Raw genomic sequence first — 20,285 nt, 5'->3', positions numbered from 1 at the left:
TTAACAGGTGGACAAAATCATCCTGGCACACTCAGCCCAGCAGGCTGGGAATCTTACGGAACTTCAGGTGCCGTAACCCCTTGGGTGGCAACACAGCTCTGAAGCCTCTCATGGCAATAAGCACCCTGCAGTTCATTGCCCCCCCCCCCGCCGCCAGCCAGCACTGCAAGTGAACCGGCTGACCTGCCATTGCTGCAAAGCAGCTGAGGAGCAGCCCCGCCCACAGCAACCACAAAGAGGCTTCTCCCAGCACGTGGTTAACTGGGCCAGACCCAGAGGCTGCCACCAGCACACAGCTGCCCAGCACAGAAGAAGCCAGAGCAAAGCCTGGAAGGCACGAAGGGGCACCATTCTCGCAGGAGAACACACACCACATGTCTGTGAACCCTGGGAGTGCCCTAGGCCATCTCAAGGTCTGCACTGCCCACAGCAGCTCAGGGAGTTAACCCAGAGACTGCTCCCTGTGTGGGTAACTGGCACAGGCAACAGAGAAGGGCAAGGTGACCAGCAAGCAGGAAGGGACTTTGTTCTCCGAGCTGACACATGTGCCACTTGCCAGCGATCACCTCCATCACCACGAAAAGGCAGAAGAACCTGGTCCAGTAGTCGAAAATCAATCAAACAATGCCAGAGAGAGGGCCTGGCAAAACAGACATATCCTGAAAAATAATTCAAAATAAAAGTCATAACCATGCTGATGGAGCTGCAGAGAAATATGCAAGAGCTAAGGGATGAAGTCCAGAGGGAGATAACAGAAATGAAACAATCAATAGAAGGACATAAGAGCAGACTGCATGAGGTGCAAGTGACTGTTAATGGAATAGAAATCAGAGAACAGGAATAAAGAGAAACTGAGGCAGAGAGAGATAAAAGGATCTCTAGGAATGAAAGAATAATAAGAGAACTGTGTGACCAATTCAAATGGAACAATATTCGCATTATAGGGGTACCAGAAGATGAAGAGAGAGAAAAAGGGATAAAAAGTGTCTTTGAAGAAATAATTGCTGAAAAATTCCCCAAGCTGGGGAAGGAAATAGTCTCTCAGATGATGGAAGCCCACAGATCTCCCAACACAAGGGACCTAAGGAGGAGAACACTAAGATGTATAATATTTAAAATGGCAAAGATCAAAGACAAGAATAGGGCATTAAAAGCAGCCAGGGAAAGAAAAAAGATCACCTACAAAGGAAAACCCATTAGGCTATCATCAGACTTCTCAACAGAAACCTTACAGGCCAGAAGAGAATGGCATGATATATTTAATGCAATGAAACAGAAGGGCCTTGAACCAAGAATACTTTATCCAGCAAGATTATCATTTAAATTTGAAGGAGGGATTAAACAATTTCCAGACAAGCAAAAGTTGAGAGAATTTGCCTCCCACAAACCACCTCAACAGGGTGTTTTAAAGGGACTGCTCTAGATGGAAGTACTCCTAAGGCTAAACAGATGTCACCAGAGAAAATAAAATGACAGCAAAGAAAGCAGACCAAACAAATACTAACTAAAGGCAAAAAATAAAATCAGCTATACACAAAAGCAGTCAAAGGAAACATAAATGAGTACAGAATAAACACCTAACATATAAAGAGTGGAGGAGGAAGAAAAGAAGGGAGGGAAATAGAATGATCAGACTGTGTTTTTATAGCATAATAAGTGAGTTAAAGTTAGATGGTTAGATAGTAAAGAAGCTATCCTTGAACCTTTGGTAACCATGAATCCAAAGCCTGCAATGGCAATAAGTACATATCTATTGATAATCACCCTAAATGTAAATGGACTGAATGCAACAATCAAAAGACACAGAGTTATAGAACGGATAAAAAAGCAAGACCCATCTATATGCTGCTTACAACAGACTCACCTCAAACCCAAAGACATGCACAGACTAAAAGTGAAGGGGTGGAAAGTTATTTCATGCAAACAATACAGAGAAAAAAGCAGGTATTGCAGTACTTGTATCAGACAAAATAGACTTCAAAACAAAGAAAGTAACAAGAGATAAAGAAGAACATTACATAATGATAAAGGGGGCAGTCCAGCAAGAGGATATAACCATTATAAATACACCCAACACAGGAGCATTGACATATGTGAAACAAATACTAACAAAAATAAAGGAGGAAATAAACTCAATGCATTCATTCTAGGAGACTTCAACACACCACTCACTCCAAAGGACAAATCAACCAGATAGAAAATAAGTAAGGACACAGAGGCACTGAATAACACACAAGAACAGATGGACCTAACAGACATATACAGAACTCTATACCCAAAAGCAGCAGGATACACATACCTCTCAAGTGCACATAGAATATTTTCCAGAATAGATCACATACTAGGCAACAAAGAGAGCCTCAGTAAATTCAAAAAGACTGAAATTCTACCAACCAACTTGTCAGATCACAAAGTTTTAAAACTAGAAATAAATTGTACAAAGCAAACAAAAAGGCTGACAAACACATGGAGGCTTAACAACAGGCTCCTAAATAATCAATTTGTTAATAACCAAATTAAAACAGAGATCAAACAATACATGGAAACAAATAACAACAACAGCGCAATGCCCTAACTTCTGTGGGATGCTGTGAAGGCAGTTCTAAGGGGAAAGTATATAGCAATCCAGGCCTATTTAAAGGAGGAAGAACAATCCCAAATGAATAGTCTAAAGTCACAATTATTGAAACTGGAAAATGAACAGATGAGGCCCAAAGTCAGCAGAAGGAAGGACATAATGAAGATCAGAGAAGAAATAAATAAAATTAAGAAGAATAAAATAGGAAAAATCAATGAAACCAAGATCTGGCTCTTTGAGAAAATAAACAAAATAGATAAACCCTGAGCCAGACTTATCAAGAGAAAAACAGTACCTGCACACATAAACAGAATCAGAAATGAGAAAGGAAAAACCACTATGGACACCACAGAAATACAAAGAAATATTAGAGAATATTATGAAAATCTATATGCTAACAAGCTGGATAACCAAGAAGAAATGGACAACTTTCTAGAAAAATACAACCTTCCAAGACTGACCAAGGAAGAATCAGAAAATCTAAACAGACCAATTACCAGCAATGAAATTGAAGTGGTAATCAAAAAACTACCCAAGAACAAAACCCCTGGGCCAAATGGATTCACCACTGGATTTTATCAGACATTTAGAGAAGACATAACACCCATTCTCTTTAAAGTTTTCCAAAAAATAGAAGAGGAAGGAATACTTCCAAACTCATTCTATGAAGCCAGCATCACCGTGATACCAAAACCAGGCAAAGACACCACAAAAAAAGAAAATTACAGACCAATCAATATCCCTGATGAACATGATACAAAAATACTCAACAAAATATTAGCAAACCAAATTCAAAAATACATCAAGAGGATCATACATGATGATCAAGTGGGATTCATCCCAGGGATGCAAGGTTGGTACAACATTTGACAATCCATCAACATCATCCACCACATCAACAAAAAGGACAAAACCACATGATCATCTCCATAGATGTTGAAAAAGCATTCAACAAAATTCAACATCCATTCATGATAAAAACTCTCAACAAAATGGGTATAGAGGGCAAGTATCTCAACATAATTAAAGCCATGACAAACCCACAGTCAACATCATACTTAACAGTGAGAAGCTGAAAGCTTTTCCCTTAAGATCGGGAATAAGACAAGGATGCCCACTCTCTCCACTTTTATTCACCACAGTACTAGAGGTCCTAGCCACAGCAATCAGACAACACAAAGAAACAAAAGGCATCCAGATTGGTAAGGAAGAAGTCAAACTGTCACTATGTGCAGATGACATGATATTGTACATAGAAAACCCTAAGGAACACACTCCAAAACTGCTAAAACTAATATCTGAATTCAGCAAAGTTGCAGGATACAATATTAATACACAGAAATCTGTTGCTTTCCTATATACTAATGATGAACTAGCAGAAAGAGAAATCAGGAAAACAATTCCATTCACAGTTGCATCAAAAAGAATAAAATATCTAGGAATCAACCTAACTGAGGAAGTGAAAGACCTATACTCTGGAAACTACAAGACACTCATGAGAAAAACTAAAGAAGATACCAATAAATGGAAACACATCCTGTGCTCATGGATAGGAAGAATGAATATTGTCAAAAAGGTCATCCTGCCTAAAGCAATATACAGATTCAGTGCAATTCCTATCAAAATACCAACAGCATTCTTCAATGAACTAGAGAAAATCATTCTAAAATTGATATGGAACCACAAAAGACCCCGAATAACCAAAGCAATCCTGAGAAGGAAGAATAAAGCTGGGGGGGCGGTTATGCTCCCTAACTTCAAGCCCTACTACAAAGCTACAGTAATCAAGACAATTTGGTACTGGCACAAGAACAGAACCATAGACCAATGGAACAGACTAGAGAGCCCTGATATAAACCCAATGATATATGGTCAATTAATATATGATAAAGGAGCCATGGACATAAAATGGGGAAATGACAGACTCTTCAACAGCTGGTGTTAGCAAAATTGGACAGCTACATGCAGGAGAATGAACTGGATTATTGTTTAACCCCATACACAAAAGTAAACTCGAAATGGATCAAAGACCTGAATGTAAGTCATGAAACCATAAAACTCTTAGAGGACAACATAAGCAAAAATCTCCTGAATATAAACATGAGCAACTTCTTCCTGATCGCATCTCCTCAAGCAAGGGAAACAAAAGCAAAAATGAACTCATGGGACTACATCAAACTTAAAAGTTTCTGTACGGCAAAATACACCATCAACAGAACAAAAAGGCATCCTACAGTATGGGAGAATATATTTGTAAATGACATATCCGACAAGGAGTTAACATTCAAAATATTTAAAGAACTTACATGCCTCAATACCCAAAAAGCAAATAACCCAATTAACAAATGGGCAGAGGATATGAAGAGACAGTTCCCCAAAGAAGAAATTCAGATGGCCAACAAGCACATGAAAAGATGTTGCACAACACTAATCATCAGGGAAATGCAAATTAAAACCACAATGAGCTATCACCTCACACCAGTAAGGATGGCCAGCATCGAAAATACTAAGAACAATAAATGCTGGTGAGGATGTGGAGAAAGGGGAACCCTCCTACACTGCTGGTGGGAATGTAACCTAGTTCAACCATTGTGGAAAGCAATATGGAGGTTCCTCAAGAAACTAAAAATACAAATACCATTTGACCCAGGAATCCCACTCCTGAAATTTACCCAAAGAATATAACTTCTCAGATTCAAAAAGACATATGCACCCCTATGTTTATTGCAGCACTTTTTACAATAGCCAAGAAATGGAAGCAACCTAATTGTCCATCAATAGATGAATGGATAAAGAAGATGTGGTACATATACATAATAGAATATTTATCAGCCATAAGAAGAAAACAAATCCTACCCTTTGCAACAATGTGGATGGAGCTAGAGGGTATTATGCTCTGTAAAATAGGCCAGGCAGAGAAAGACAAGTATCAAATGATTTCACTCATCTGTGGAGTATAAGAACAAAGAAAAAACTGAAGAAACAAAACAGCATCAGACTCACAGAACCCAAGAATGGACTAACTGTTACCAAATAGAAAGGGACTGGGGAGGATGAGTGGGAAGGATAAGAGGAAAAAAGGGGCATTATGATTAGCACACACAATGTAGTGGGGGGCACAGGGAAGGCAGTACAACACAGAGAAGTAGTGATTCTATAGCATGCTACTATGCTGATGGACAGTGACTGTAATGGGGTATATGTTGGGGACTTGATAATGGGGTGAGTCTAGTAATCATAATGTTGCTCATGTAATTGTACATTAATGATACAAAAAAAAAGTATGCCTGTCCCCCATATGCTCAAACTTTCTTTTTCAGTGAATACATGCCTTCATTCCACAGGGAAACATAAGGTTCAAGTGTACATCCCCAGGAAAGTTAATATAGAATTGATGCTATGGGACAGAGGTGCTAATGGAACTCCCAACAAGCATCTTCCCAGACCTTGAGAGGGGCCCTAGAAATGTGTTCTTATGGTCCTGTATTTTCATGCAATTTGTAAAAGGAAGGTTCTTTAACAGCAGTCACTTAAGACGATGGTCCCTTTCTAAGCTGGCTCTCTCCCCCACATTTCATGTGGCAGATAGCAGGATGATCATGGGCATTTGGGAGATCCAGGGAAGGAAAAGGAAATGGGGGGGTTAGTGGGATGTATTTGCATGGTTTACAGTCTCTTTGATATACACTCAGGTTTTTTTCATGTCCTAAAAAAGGAATGACTTCCCAGAATACTCCTGCCACCCAGTGTGGAAACCAATTGGACTATGTGACCTGAGGGGCAAGCCTAGAGGTCACACTGCAATATGAATGTGATCTAATTGTGACATGCCACAAGTATGTGAGTGGGAGGAAGACCAGTGCTTCAGATGGAAAGAGCCAGAAGTTTTTCTTTGATATACTGTCTTGCCAATGAGTTTTAGCCTCGAGCAAGTTCACTATGGATTCAATGAGACTGAGGAATGACAATGGAACACTCTTGGGGTGAAAGGGTTTATACCCAACTTTATTCCCACAGTGGCAGGTCAATCACTAGAATCCCATCCACTCAGAGCGAGTCTGCATGCAGCAAGCCGGCCTCCATCTCTTGGCCTCTCTGCTCCCACAACTATCTCAGTCTCTGTCCTTGGTGCGGCCACCACTAAAGCCTCTGCTCTCCTGCAGCCTTGCAGCCCTGCCACCATGTCACCCAGAGCTGAGCAGAGCTCTTTATATAGAGCCAATAACAACATATTGCTCACATGTGTGCAGTGAGCTAACCCATCAGGGCCAGGTGAGAATCCTGGCTGTAGGAGCCTTCACTTTACCCACATACACTCTTCTAATTCCTATAGCTCCCATATGATATGCTTATAGCACCTGTCCATCTTTAATAATCTATTATTCTTCTGTGATCTTCTCACTCTAAAATATTCACTCTTGTGGGGAAAACGGAAGCTCCTGTGGCCAGGATCCTCACATGATCCTAAACTACTTAATGCTGTAATCGGCCTACTGCTAGGCTACTGCTTCCACATCCACAGGCAATATTATTGACTTAGTCACTATATAAAGAGCTCTGCCCACTGTTCTGGGCGGAGGCAGAGATGGAGGTGGATTACAGACCTGCAGACTTCTGGATGCAGATGTGATTCTTGTGCTTGACCTATTGCCAGGAGAATAAAGCTGGGTATAAACCCTTTTACCCCAAGAATGTTCCATTGTCATTTCTCTGTCTCACTGAATCCACAGTGAACTTGCCTGGGACTGAAACCCTCAAACAGGACAACTCTGTACCCCAAGTCATATAAGCTTCATGCCAATAAAAACTGGATATACACCTACTAATGCATAAAGAAGTGACAACTGCCCATTTCTGTGGACCTCTGTCACCCCCATACAGAGCTCTTCTTGAGTTTTCCATGGGTTGGTGGTGGGGGACCTCTGATAGGGTGGAAGAAGCCTGTAGAGGAAGAAACTAGTTGGAGACAAGAGAGGTCAGGATAGGAACAATGATGGTAACCAAAAGAGACACATCCTCAGGGAGCACCAACCTTACACAAGGAGCAAAAAATCACTGTGCGGCTGTTTGAAATTTTAGTTCTGCCCAAGCAAGGTGCTAAAATGAAACATAGGTAGTGGTACAGGGGAGTTTGAAGTATTGGCAGGGGCTCCAACTGAACAGTATGTAATTAGTAAACAATGATCACGTGCAAATTGCAACTTATTAGCAAGGAGAAATGGATCAAGTCAGCTAGTCCTAGTTTAAAAGTTTCCTTCTGAGCTGGAGAGAATTGTGTGGAAGCAGGTGCTGCTGTTCATCTTTCCTCCATCTTTCTGCTGAGCCAAGAGAAGCAGCAGCTGGGGGAGGAATCCTGGTAGGACAAACAACAGCACTGTGTCATCAGCTGATAGGTGGTCTTGCAATAATGAGGTGATCAAAAATGGAGAGTTTTCTACATGATCATGCCTTGAAAAGTGAACAAGTTCCGGAAGAATCCAACTCCAAGAAACCATCAAGGAACATTAGGAAGTGATGACTGACTACAATCCAAGAAGATCAGAGGAGACAGTACTTGACAGTGTGTGAGGATGAGCAAGGTGGCTGAAGCCAGGTGATTTTCCCTGTTACGTGAAAGCACAGGTGGCAACAGGATAGGCTGCCAGAGAAGGAAAGACTGAAAGCTGAGCAGAGCACAGGGGTGTGAATGTGAGCATAGACAGGAAGCGCTGTGACTCAGTGGGGATGTGGCTGAGGTGACTTTAGCCTAAGGTGAGTCCAACAGGAAAATCCCTAGAGTCTCATTATATGGTGGCTTTATACTTAATTGCTTATAAATGATGCCAAAAAAGATACTGAAATTCTAAGAGACTGCCCTAATTCTAGATAAGGCACCTAATTTTACTAAGGCATACCTATACAGATTAACCATGAAAGTTCCAGATCGTCACTTAAATTTCAGTTAATCTGATTAGTAGTGCAATCTGTGGTGCTTTTCTTTTATTAAGAATCACATAAAATGCTTTTAAGTTGTAACTACAGATGTGAGTAAACCCCTTCTTCCAGAGAATAGGTAAAACAAAAGAGGTCATGAAGCTTAGCTCCACAAAACAGAATTATTGGCCTCATAAGCCTGTAACTTCTCTCATATCAATATGCTCTAGCCTAGAGAAACTTACACATATGCACAAGGAGACACATGCAGGAATTTTTATAACACCAATGTTTGTAATAGTGAAAAACTGAGGCAACTTAAATGCCCATCAGTAGGAGATGGCTAGTGCAACTGTGTATCTATCCACAAATATGCCACACTACAATGAAAATACAAAATGTCTTGATACTTACCAAGCCACAAAAGCAAACAAAGAAACACGTAATACTCTTATAAAAAGTTTGGAAACATATACACAGCAGTCGGTAAGGATTAGAGATTAATATACACAGTAGTCAGGACAGCAGTTAGCTCTGGGGGGAGGAGAGGGAGGCAACTGCTGCGCACTGGCAGGGGAGCTTCAGCTACATTGTTAATTTTGATTTCTTAAGGTTAAAAAGTATAATAATCTACAGGTATTTATCTCATTTCTCTTAATACCTCTGTATACTTTAAATATTTTGTAATAAATTTAAAAGAATAATTACCAAATTAATTCCAAATTGGTCATTTTAATACAATGATAAATATATTCTTCAGAGGAAAAATAGTCAATTCAATCCCCTAAAATGTTATATTATTTTGCATATTCTCTTTTAGTCTATACATATGAATGTCTTATGAGGTTGTAATGATGACATTCCATGGAATATTTTAATATATCCTTAATGAACTTAATATTAAATATTAATCATTTTCAATGTTGAAATCTTTGAAATTGTCATTTTAAGTAAATCTCAAATGTTTCACTCCATAGATATGCCTTAATTTAAACCACTCTCCTTTCCTCAACCATAGATTTTTTCAAGTTCTCCATTACAAAAAATGCTGTACAGAATATAACTGTGTGCATAATCTTTTTTCTTTTCAGAATTACTTTAAATATGTTCCCAGAGGTAGGACTATAGGCCAAAGTTTATTCATTCATTTGTGAATCACTGTACATTGTCAATACATTTTAAATATAAATGGTTGCAAGACTTATGCTTCTGGCCAAGATTGAGGAACAGGCATCAAATTTTCCCTTCTGCTTAAATCATACAAACTCAGTGTACTGCTTTGGGAAAATTCCCAGATCACGACAGGGAAAGGGACTCTAGGCAGAGCTAGGGAGTTATCAGATTCCCTGAGTTGGAAGACTTGGGAAAGCAAGGTAGATAGAGTTCACAGGACAGGATATGAGACAGAGCTGTCCAGAGAAAGACATTGGAAATCTACAGAGGTGTCACCAGTCTGGGTCTTCAGCAGAGTATTAATCAGTGCATGCAAGTACCTCAGGCCAGGGAAAGAACCATCCAAAAGGATTGGAAGGAAAATACCCAGTGCTCATACAGGGCTATTCCCACCAGACTAGAAAATCTCATAATTCATGGAACACTGGATACAGTGCTCAGTAGAATCTTGTCTTAGTCATGGGGAATTATTAGCCCAACACTAAAGGCTCCATGATAACACCTAACTTAAAAGCAAAATCCAAAAAGATCAAATTGTTTACAAGTAACTTAACTGTGTCCCAGGACAGCTTTACAAATATTCTAAGAAGAATACAAAAATATCTGCATGCCACAAAGTAAAATTCAGTTTCTGGAATTCAATAAAAAATTACCAAACATGCAAGAAGGAGGAAAATATGCCCCTAATTTGAAGAAAAAGTCATCAAAACTGAAACAGCACTGACACAGATATTAGTATTACCAGATGACATTAAAACAGGTATTATAACATTATTACATATATTCAAAAAGTTAAGTAGATATGGAAGATATTGAGGAGAACCAAATTGAACTCCCAGGTGAAAACCATAATTTCCAAGATAAAAATTACACTTGCTGGGATTAATGGCAGATTAAATACATATAAAGAAAAGTTTAGTGAAATTAAAGACACAGCAATAAAAACTATCCAAAATGAAACACACAAAAAAACTTCAAAATAGAGCATCAGTGAGCCATGGGATATCTTCAAGCATTCCAACATATGTATTGTTGGAGTTCCTGAGGAGAAAAGATGGAGTGACAGAAAACATTTGAACAAATAATGGCCAAATATTTTCCAAATTTGATGAAAACTGTAAACCTATAAATCTAGAAGCTCAACAAACTGCAAGTAGAAGAAAACTATACCAATTCACACCATAATCAAACTAATAATTAATAATCAATGTAATTGGTGATAAAAACATTAAGAGGGAAAAAAAAGACATAACAGAGGACCAAAGATAATAATAGCAGATTACTTGCCAGAGATCAAGGTAATGAGAAGACAGTGGAACAACATATTTAAAACACAGAAAGAAAAAAATCTGTCGGTCTAGAATTTTACATTCACTGTGTACATATTTTTTTTTTCTATGCTCTTTTGTAGCTTTTCTTTTTTTGGTATCATTAATCTACAATTACATGAAGAACATTATGTTTACTAGGCTCCTGCCTTCACCAAGTCCCCCACACAAACCCCATTACAGTCACTGTCCATCAGCATAGTAAGATGCTGCAGAATCCCTACTCATCTTCTCTGTGTTGTGCAGCCCTCCCCATGCCCCTCCCCACATTACACATGCTAATTGTAATGCCCCCTTTCTTTTTCCCCTCCTTTATCCCTCCCTTCCCACCCATCCTCCTCAGTCCCTTTCCCTTTGGTAACTGTTAGTCCATTCTTGGGTTCTGTGATTCTGCTGCTGTTTTGTTCCTTCAGTTTTCCTTTTTTCTTATACTCCACAGATGAGTGAAATCATTTGGTACTTGTCTTTCTCCACCTGGCTTATTTCACTGAGCATAATACTCTCTAGCTCCATCCAATCCATGGTGTAGCAAACGGTAGGATCTGTTTTTTTCTTATGGCTGAGTAATATTCCATTGTGTATATGTACCACATCTTCTTTATCCATTCATCTACTGATGGACATTTAGGTTGCTTTCGTATCTTGGCTATTGTAAATAGTGCAGCAATAAACATAGGGGTGCATCTGTCTTTTTCAAACTGGGCTGCTGCATTCTTAGAGTAAATTCCTAGAAGTGGAATTCCTGGGTCAAATGGTATGTCTATTTTGAGCTTTTTGAGAAACCTCCACTCTGCTTTCCACAATGGTTGAACTAGTTTACATTCCCACCAGCAGTGTAGGAGGGTTCCTCTTTCTCCACAACCTCGCCAACATTTGTTGTTGTTTGTCTTTTGGATGGTAGCCATCCTTACTGGTGTGAGGTGATATCTCATTGTGGTTTTAATTTGCATTTCTCTGATAACTAGCGATGTGGAGCATCTTTTCATGTGTCTGTTGGCCATCTGAATTTCTTCTTTGGAGAACTGTCTGTTCAGCTCCTCTGCCCATTTTTTAATTGAATTATTTGCTTTTTGTTTGTTGAGGTGCATGAGCTCTTTGTATATTTTGGATGTCAGTCGTTTATTGGATCTGTCATTTATGAATATATTCTCCCATACTGTAGGATAACTTTTGGTTCTATTGATGGTGTCCTTTGCTGTACAGAAGCTTTTCAGCTTGATATAGTCCCACTTGTACATTTTTGCTTTTGTTTTCCTTGCCTGGGGAGATACTGTGAACATATTTTTTTTTTAAGTGAGATAAAGACTTTTTCAGACATGCAAAGGTGAAATAATTTATCAACAGCAGACTGTACTACAAGGATATCCCTTGAGTAGAAGGAAAATGATGGCAGAAACATGAATCTACAAAAATGGAATAAAGAGCACTGGAAAAGATTACTATGTGGGTAAATATGCAATTTTTTTTGTTAATATTTAATCTCTTTAAAAGATAACTGGCTGCTTAAACAGAAAAATAACAATATAGTGTGGCATTTATAACATGTAAAACTAGAAGGCACAAAGACTGGTAGGGAAGAAATGACACTGTTACTGTAGGTTTCTTGGGTACATTAAGTAGCACAGAGTCATCTCCAGAAAGTCTGCAAAGGATTAAAGATGTATACTAGAAATCTTAAAGCAACTACAGTAATAACAAAGAGAGTTGTAGCTAAAAATACAATGAAAGGGATTTAAAAAATCCTAAGAAATAAACCAAAACACAAGAAGAGGGGAAAATGTGAAAAAGTATATATCTAGAATAAAAAACAAATACTTAAGTGATAAGTGTAACCCAAAGATATCATTAACCACATTAAATATAAATGTTCTGAACACTCAACAATTCAAAGTCTGATTATATTTTTTTAAAAAGCAAGACCCAAATACTTTCTACAAAAACTTTTTCTATAAAGACAGAAATAAGATAAAAGGATGGAAAAAAGATAAATAATCCTAATGTTAATCCAAAGAAAGCTAGACTATATTAATACCAGACAAGATAAATTTAAGATAGATGAATATTGGCAGGGATGAAGAATGTCATTTCAGAACAATAAAGGGGTCAATTTACCAAGTGGAAATAACAACACTAAATGTTTATGCATGAAACAACAAAGCTACAAAAGACCTAAAGCAAATGTTGACAGAACTGAAAGGAGAAATAGGATAACCCAATTGCAGTTAGAAACTTAAACACTATTCTCAAAGTACTCTATAGAATAAGTAGACAGAAAATCAGTAAACATATAGAAGACTGGAACAAAACTATCCATCAACTTAACCTAATTGACATTTATAGAATACTCCACCCAATAGCAGAATGCACCATGGATAGGCCATGGATAGGCCAGATTCTGACCTATAAAAATAGTCTCAATTAAAGGATTTCAGTCATACAAAGCATGCTCTCTGAATACAATGGAATTAACTTCTAAACAAATAACAGAAATATCTCCAGAAAATTCTCAAGTATTTCTATAATAAATAACACACTTCTAAATAACCCAAGGGTTAAAAAAGAAATCAAAAGGGAAATTAGAAAGTGTTTTAAAATGAATGAAATGAAAATACAATATATGAAAATTTATGAGATGCTGCTAAAGAGCAGTACTTAGAGGGAAATTTACAGCAAAGTCTGTATTTCAACGGAAAAGAGGTCCCAAATCAATGACCTCAGGTTTCTCCCTAAGAAACTAGAAAGAGAAGAGCAAGTTGAACTCCTTATTTTATAGTAAAGAGTAAATCAATGACATTTTTTAAAGGAAAACAATAAAGAAGACCGATCTGGTTCTTGAAAAGATGAATAACATTAATACACCTCTGCATTAGCCAGGCTGATCAGAAAAAGAGAGTAAACACAAATTACAATATCTGAAATGAGATAGATGACAGTACTACAAACTATAGATATCAAAATGATAATAAAATATTTATGAACAACTTTATGCTAAAAAGTGTTGACAAGATAAATGACATGGACAAAGTCCTTGAAAGACACAAACTAAAAAAGCCTCACTCAAGAAAAACTAGATAACCTGAATGGCCCAACATCTATCAAAGAAATAGAACGTAGTTACAATTTTTTCTGGAAAAGGATCTGCAGTCTCAGAGGGCTGTATTGGTGAATTCAATCAAACATTTGAAGATGAACAGTGCCAATTCTACACAAACTCCTCCCAAAAAATGAGGAGAAAAAATTCCTAATTTATCCAATGAGACTAGAATTACCATAATATCAAAAATAAAGATATTAGAGGAAAAGAAAAATGTAGGCCAATATTTCACATGAACATAGCTTCATCAATAATAAAAATTCTTTTTAACAAATCAAACAATATATTAAAAGGAAAATACATCATGACAAGTAGTTTATCTCAGTTTAACAATTTAAAAATGAAATCAACATAATACACCATATAAACAAACTTTAAAAAAATCATTTCCATATATGCAGAAAAATTATTTAACACAATCTAATGTGTATTCCTGACACAAACTCTCAGCAAAGAAGGAATAGAAGGGAACTTTCCTCAACCTGATAAAGTATATCTATTAAAAAAAAACCCTGTAGATAACATCTTATTTAATGGTTAAAGACTGAGTGGTTTCCTTAAGAGGAATATCACTTCTATTCAGCATTATTTGAAACACAGTAAGAAAAAATAAAAAAGCATCTAGATTGGAAAGGAAAAAGTTAAGTCTTTGTTCACAGACAACATGATCATATAGGGAGAAAATCCTACAGAAAAAGCTAGTAAAACTATTAAGTAACTAACAAGATTGCAGAATACCAGACCAATACACAAAATTCAGTTCTATATCTATGGAATAACAGTGAGCAATTAGAATTTAAATTTTAGAAAATACATTACAAATATGAAATGCTTAAGGATAAACTTCATAAAAGATGTTCATACTCAGAAGACTCAGTATTTTGAATATGTCAGTTCTCCCCAAATTGATCTAAAGATTCAATGCACTCCCAATCAAATCTCAGGAGGATTTTTTTCCCTAGAAATTAACAGACCAAATCTAGAATTCAGATGGAAATGCAAAGGATCTAATATGGGCCCTTTGAAAGAGAAGAACAAAAACTTGAAGACTTATACTACCTAACTTCAACATTAAGTATAAAACTACAATAATCAAGAGTGTGGTATTGGCATCAAGACAGACAACTGCTATCTTGATTTGATTGTGACCCATACATATAGGGACAGGAAGAGCCACATATATATGGACAACTGATTTTTAACAAAGGCTCAGAGATAATTCAATAGAAAAAATGTAGCTGTTACTGCTTTTTTTGTTCAACAAGTGGTGCTGGAACCACTGTTTATAACTAGAAAAAAACTTGATCCATACTGTATGCTAAGATCAAGTCAAAATAGATATAAATTTAAAATTTAAAACTATAAACATAGAAGAAAACATTGAGAAAATCTTTGTGACCCGAGTTAGGTAAAGATTCCTTAGAAAAGACATTTAAATACACAGTTCATAAAAGAAAACTGACGTATCAGATACCTTCAAAATTAAAAACATTTGCTCTTTTAAAGGCACCATTAAGAAAATGAAAAGACAAGCCACAGACTGGGGGAAAATATCTGTAAATAACATATTTGATAAAGACCTTGTATCTGAAACATACTCTCAAAACTCAAAAAAAAGTAAGAACTAAAATTGACAAAAAATAAGAAACAGACAATTCCATTTAAAAACTGATAAAATATTTGAACAAGCAATTCACCCAAAGAAGATGAATGGCAAATAAGCACATAAAGATGTTCAACATCATTAGTCATTAGGTGAATGCAAATTAATAACCAGTGAGGTACTACTACTCACCCATTAGAATGGCTAAACTTAAACAGCGTGGCCATACCCAGCATTGGAAAGGATATGGATAGACTAGACTCTTATACAATAATGGTGGGGATATAAATTGTACAATTTCTTTGGAAAAGTTTGGCAGTCCTTCAAAAAGTCAAACATCTATCTGATGATTCCATGATTCCCTCTTAGGTTTTTACCACAGCGTATGTCTACAGAAAAACTCATACACAAATGTTCACAGCAGCTTTATTTTAAATTGTCTAAAACTGACAACACCCAAATGGCCATCAACAGATGAACAGATAAATTGTGGTATATCCACACAATAGGATGCTACTCAGCATAAAAAGGAGTGAACTATTAATAACGTGCAACATGGATGAATTTCAATAATTATGCTGAGTGAAAGAAACCAGACAATAAAAGAATGTGTAGTATGTGATTGAACTTACATAAAATTTGAGAAAATACTAACTGATCTATGGTGGTTTCCTAGGGAAATGATGGGTGAGGTCAGGGATGAGAGGGACCACGATCCTTTGTGACCTGAGGAGACTTTTTGAAGTGGCAGATACATTCACTATCTTGATTGACAAGATGGTTTCGCCAGTGTATACATATATAAAAACTTATCAAATTGTACACTTTAAACATTTATCACTTATTGTATGTCAGTTTGAGCCCTAAAAGTGTTTTTGAAATATCAAAAAAGAAATATTCTACAAAACTTAAAGGAAACACTAGCATAAGAAATACACTTCCCTCAGCAAATCAGTTTGAAGTTTCTTGCAATCTCTCTCAGTAATCCTTGAACTCCCAAAACTAAACCTGGTACCTGGCAATTTGTTGACTTTCATTTGCTCAGTGAATGAACAAACTTTATTTTTAGACACCTGTCAAACCCAAATTTCACTCCTCCTCATTAATCTTTTGTTTTGCTCCAAAGCCTACCTTGCAACGACCTACTTCATGAAGGAACTGGTTGCCCAGGTGCCCCACTCTGGGCTCAAGCTGAGGGCTGGCACCACCACAGGGAGGAAAGAACACAAGATGTATGAAGCTCTCAGCTGGTGACTAGCTCCCACAAATGTTACCTCCCTTTCTGAATATTTCTAGTTTTCTGCTCTCCCATGTTCTTTCTCTCACCTTTTATTTTATTGTATTTGTGGAAATAAATGTTTACACTCCTTGTCCTTGGTTTTAAAATTAGATGGTTTAACCTGTTATGAGTTTACATCATAGTAAGAACAAATAAGAATAATACTCTCTTCTTCTTTTCCTTGTTCTCCTATATGTCTTGGCTATTATGCTTTGGAACAATTGTCTTGAAGAGAGTGAAGGGACTGGGGAGTCTCCACCCCAGTCAGTGCATCAGACCCTGGATTTAACCTGTGCAATAGACCAGCCCCCACTCCACCTGGGACTTGGCCTTTCTTGCCCATACGATCTTGTGTCCACTGTTCCCACGAGGATGTCACTCCCCTCCTGCGTCATTTCACTTGCACGCAGGGTTAAAGGGGACTAGGTTGAAGGCTCTCCCAGGAGAATGGCTTAGGAATGCAATGGATCAGCTCTGTGAGGCAACATAAGTCAACACTTCAGTCTAGAATCCGTATGTCATGGGTAGTACTGATGTAAATGGCTAGATCACATTTCTTGATATGAGTTTCTATGCTGATTTCCCCATAAATGAAAATAATGGATGTTTGAGGGAGCCAGCATTTGATACTCAAACAGAAGCATTAAGCGCGTGTTCACTGCTAACTTCCTCATGCCTCACAAGCTTGTGTCTCCTACAGCACCTGATAAACATTTCACCAGATGCTCCGTGTGAGCCAGGACACTAGTGCACAGCACATACGCCCATTCATGTTAGTGAATTTGAGATCCTGAAGTCCAAGTTAAAAACAACTGCTTCTTCTTGTGAGAGGAGAACCTGAACTCTCCTTAATGACCATTCCAGCCTGCCCCTCTCCCTTCCTGCTCCTGGATTTGGAACATAGGGAACTTCCTAGAGTTGCTCATTAGGGCCACTATCTCTCAAGAAAACAATAGACAACATCTGAAAAACTGCTATGCTCCTACAAGAGCCATTCTCTGCTGCCAGCACCAAAGCTGAAACTAGCTGACCACTGCACCCATGTTTAAAGTTGCTCTGAGGCTGCCTGGGTCAAGTTATTAAGTGAAATATCAAAACTCTGAAGCAGAAATGACAGGAATTAGTGCAAAGAAACAGAAAATTGTAAGTAATACACAGATGTAGAATAAAAACAGCCAAAATACCACTAAGAAACTGAGCAGGAAGTATATCCTAGGGGTAGTAAGTAATCCTGATTTGTGGTAACACGAAGACAGAGGATTACCAGAAACTTCTGAAGATGAAGAGCAGTGGAATGACAGCCTAAGGGAAAGACACTGAAGGGCTTCTCATACAGTCAGCTCTGGCACTTACTTCTGCAGGAGGAAAACCTGCTATGACGCACAGATTTGACACAGATTTCACACTACTTAATTCCCAGAGGCCAGCTTATAATACGCATGGAGGGGCCCTATACAGTACTTAGGGGTTTCTAAGGCAGCCCTCATCAGTGCCTCACAAGAGCCAGCTCTGTACCCTGCTTTCCTGACAGCCATAGAGTCTGCATACCTCACACCGATCATCTCCATCCCGTTTCTTTTCCCTCACAGCAGTTATCACCACCTATCTTTATTACATATACAATCTATGTTCCTGTCTGTCACCTTGGCCAGAGTGGAAAGTTCCACAAGGCAGAGCCATATCTGTCTTGTTCACCACTGTATGCCCTGGTCCTGGCTCACTGAGCACAGAATGAATTTTTGTTGACCAAAGGCAGGAGGGAGAGTGAGGGGAAAGGAAGGCTGACCATAGATTAAATTTTTAATTCTGAATTCTCAAGGAAAAGTTTGCATTACTAAATCTAATACTGTCCTAGTATATACAACACTGAGATAATCTACAAGCACTGCTTCATTGAATCCTCATGACAACACGAGGTAAATAGCATTATTAGCCTAGTTTTTAGAGATAAGAAAACTAGATTTAAAAATTTAAGTTATTTGCCCAAGAGTTAAAGAAATCCCAGCTTCTGAAGTTAGGCTGTTTTGTATCCAATCATTAAGTTAAAATCATCTGTAAAATCTCTCTCTAGAGATTTACATATAGCTGAAAAAGTACCCATCACACCATTCAAAGAAAATGCTGGGGAACATGCGGGAGGAGACGCCCGGAGGTGCACAGGAAAGGGGTGTGTTGGCTGCCTCATATCAGCTTGTCCACCAGCACTCACCTGGCTTTCAGGTGGCCTCCAAAACACATACACTGCCCCACAACTCTGGCTGGTTGTCCTTGGCTTTTTCAATCTGTGGCCAACTTTCAGCTCACCAAAACTTTTCCAAGTCCAGAGGCAGTGGGGTAACTGGTTACTGTGACTGTGACAGGGCACTGTGGCGTCTGCAGCCACCCAGCCTCTGAGTGACTCAGGTGCTCGGCGCCTCACAGCAAGAGCTGACTCCAGACGCAACCTGATTCATCAGGCCCGAGGATGCCTGGGCTTTGGTCCCAACTAATAAAGCATTAACCTACAGACAAGATGCATTTAGACAGGAAACAAACAAGAAGAAGTAAAAGGAAAGTCAACCAGTGATGAGCAAACGGCATATGCTCTTCATCATTAACTCATGAGGGTGGCACTGCAATAGAAGCTGGGGGGATGCTGGGTAGGGCAGCTGCGCTAGCTTCCTGTACTAACATACCAATCCACATCTCTCCTTAGTAAGTCTGGTTAGGAGCCTTTCTTCAAGGATAGCATGCTACTTGCTCTAATAATCAAGGAAGAGATTGCAAAAATATATGGATCTACCTCTTTATAGAAAACAGCCAGAGAATTTCTCATTCAGACAACATATTTGATGAACTCCTACTATGTTCCGAAGCCTATAACAACACTTTAAAACAATTTTATGTTTTGCACAAAGATTTATTTTGCTACAGCTATATTCAAATCTCTCCCCTAGCCCTGGACAATTAATCTGTGTTTGAGCCATAAAGTGCTCAGCTTCCATCACAGAGATAACTGAGAGAGATTAGAAGCATGATCTTTTTCCATAAACACTTACATTTTAAGAAGTAGAACTGTTTTTGAAACACTAAGCATTGGCACTATTTCCACATACTATTGAAAGGGTAGACAATGCAAGCTTCAGGGAGAACAAGCACCTTCTTACATTTGGGTACCTTTCTCCACAGCACTCACCTGGACCTCACCTTAATGCCAACACACCTGACCTGTTCCTTTACCTCCATCAGACTCCCCAGTGGGTGGCAAGGCTTCAGAACCTTAGTGCGGCTTGGCTACAAAAGCTTTTCAGCATCTAGAAACTCTAAGACTGTTCTCT

At 38.3% G+C, this 20,285-nt stretch overlaps 1 protein-coding gene across 11 annotated transcripts in view; it reads right to left on the bottom strand.

The window, feature by feature from the left end:
- FHOD3 (formin homology 2 domain containing 3) overlaps window positions 1–20,285 on the bottom strand; it is a 523,260-nt gene that overhangs the window by 224,005 nt on the left and 278,970 nt on the right. The window contains exon 1 of one of the 11 annotated variants that reach the window (XM_073212927.1): window positions 19,178–19,315. The exons of the other annotated variants lie outside the window; for them this stretch is intronic. The gene's annotated coding sequence lies outside the window, so the exon portion shown is untranslated. Of the gene's footprint in view, window positions 1–19,177; window positions 19,316–20,285 lie in introns of those variants that run through there. 11 annotated transcript variants of the gene reach the window in all.

This window comes from Manis javanica, chromosome 9 (assembly GCF_040802235.1).
Source record: "Manis javanica isolate MJ-LG chromosome 9, MJ_LKY, whole genome shotgun sequence".
NCBI lineage: Eukaryota > Metazoa > Chordata > Mammalia > Pholidota > Manidae > Manis > Manis javanica.
This window is presented reverse-complemented; position numbering and strand designations above follow the sequence as displayed.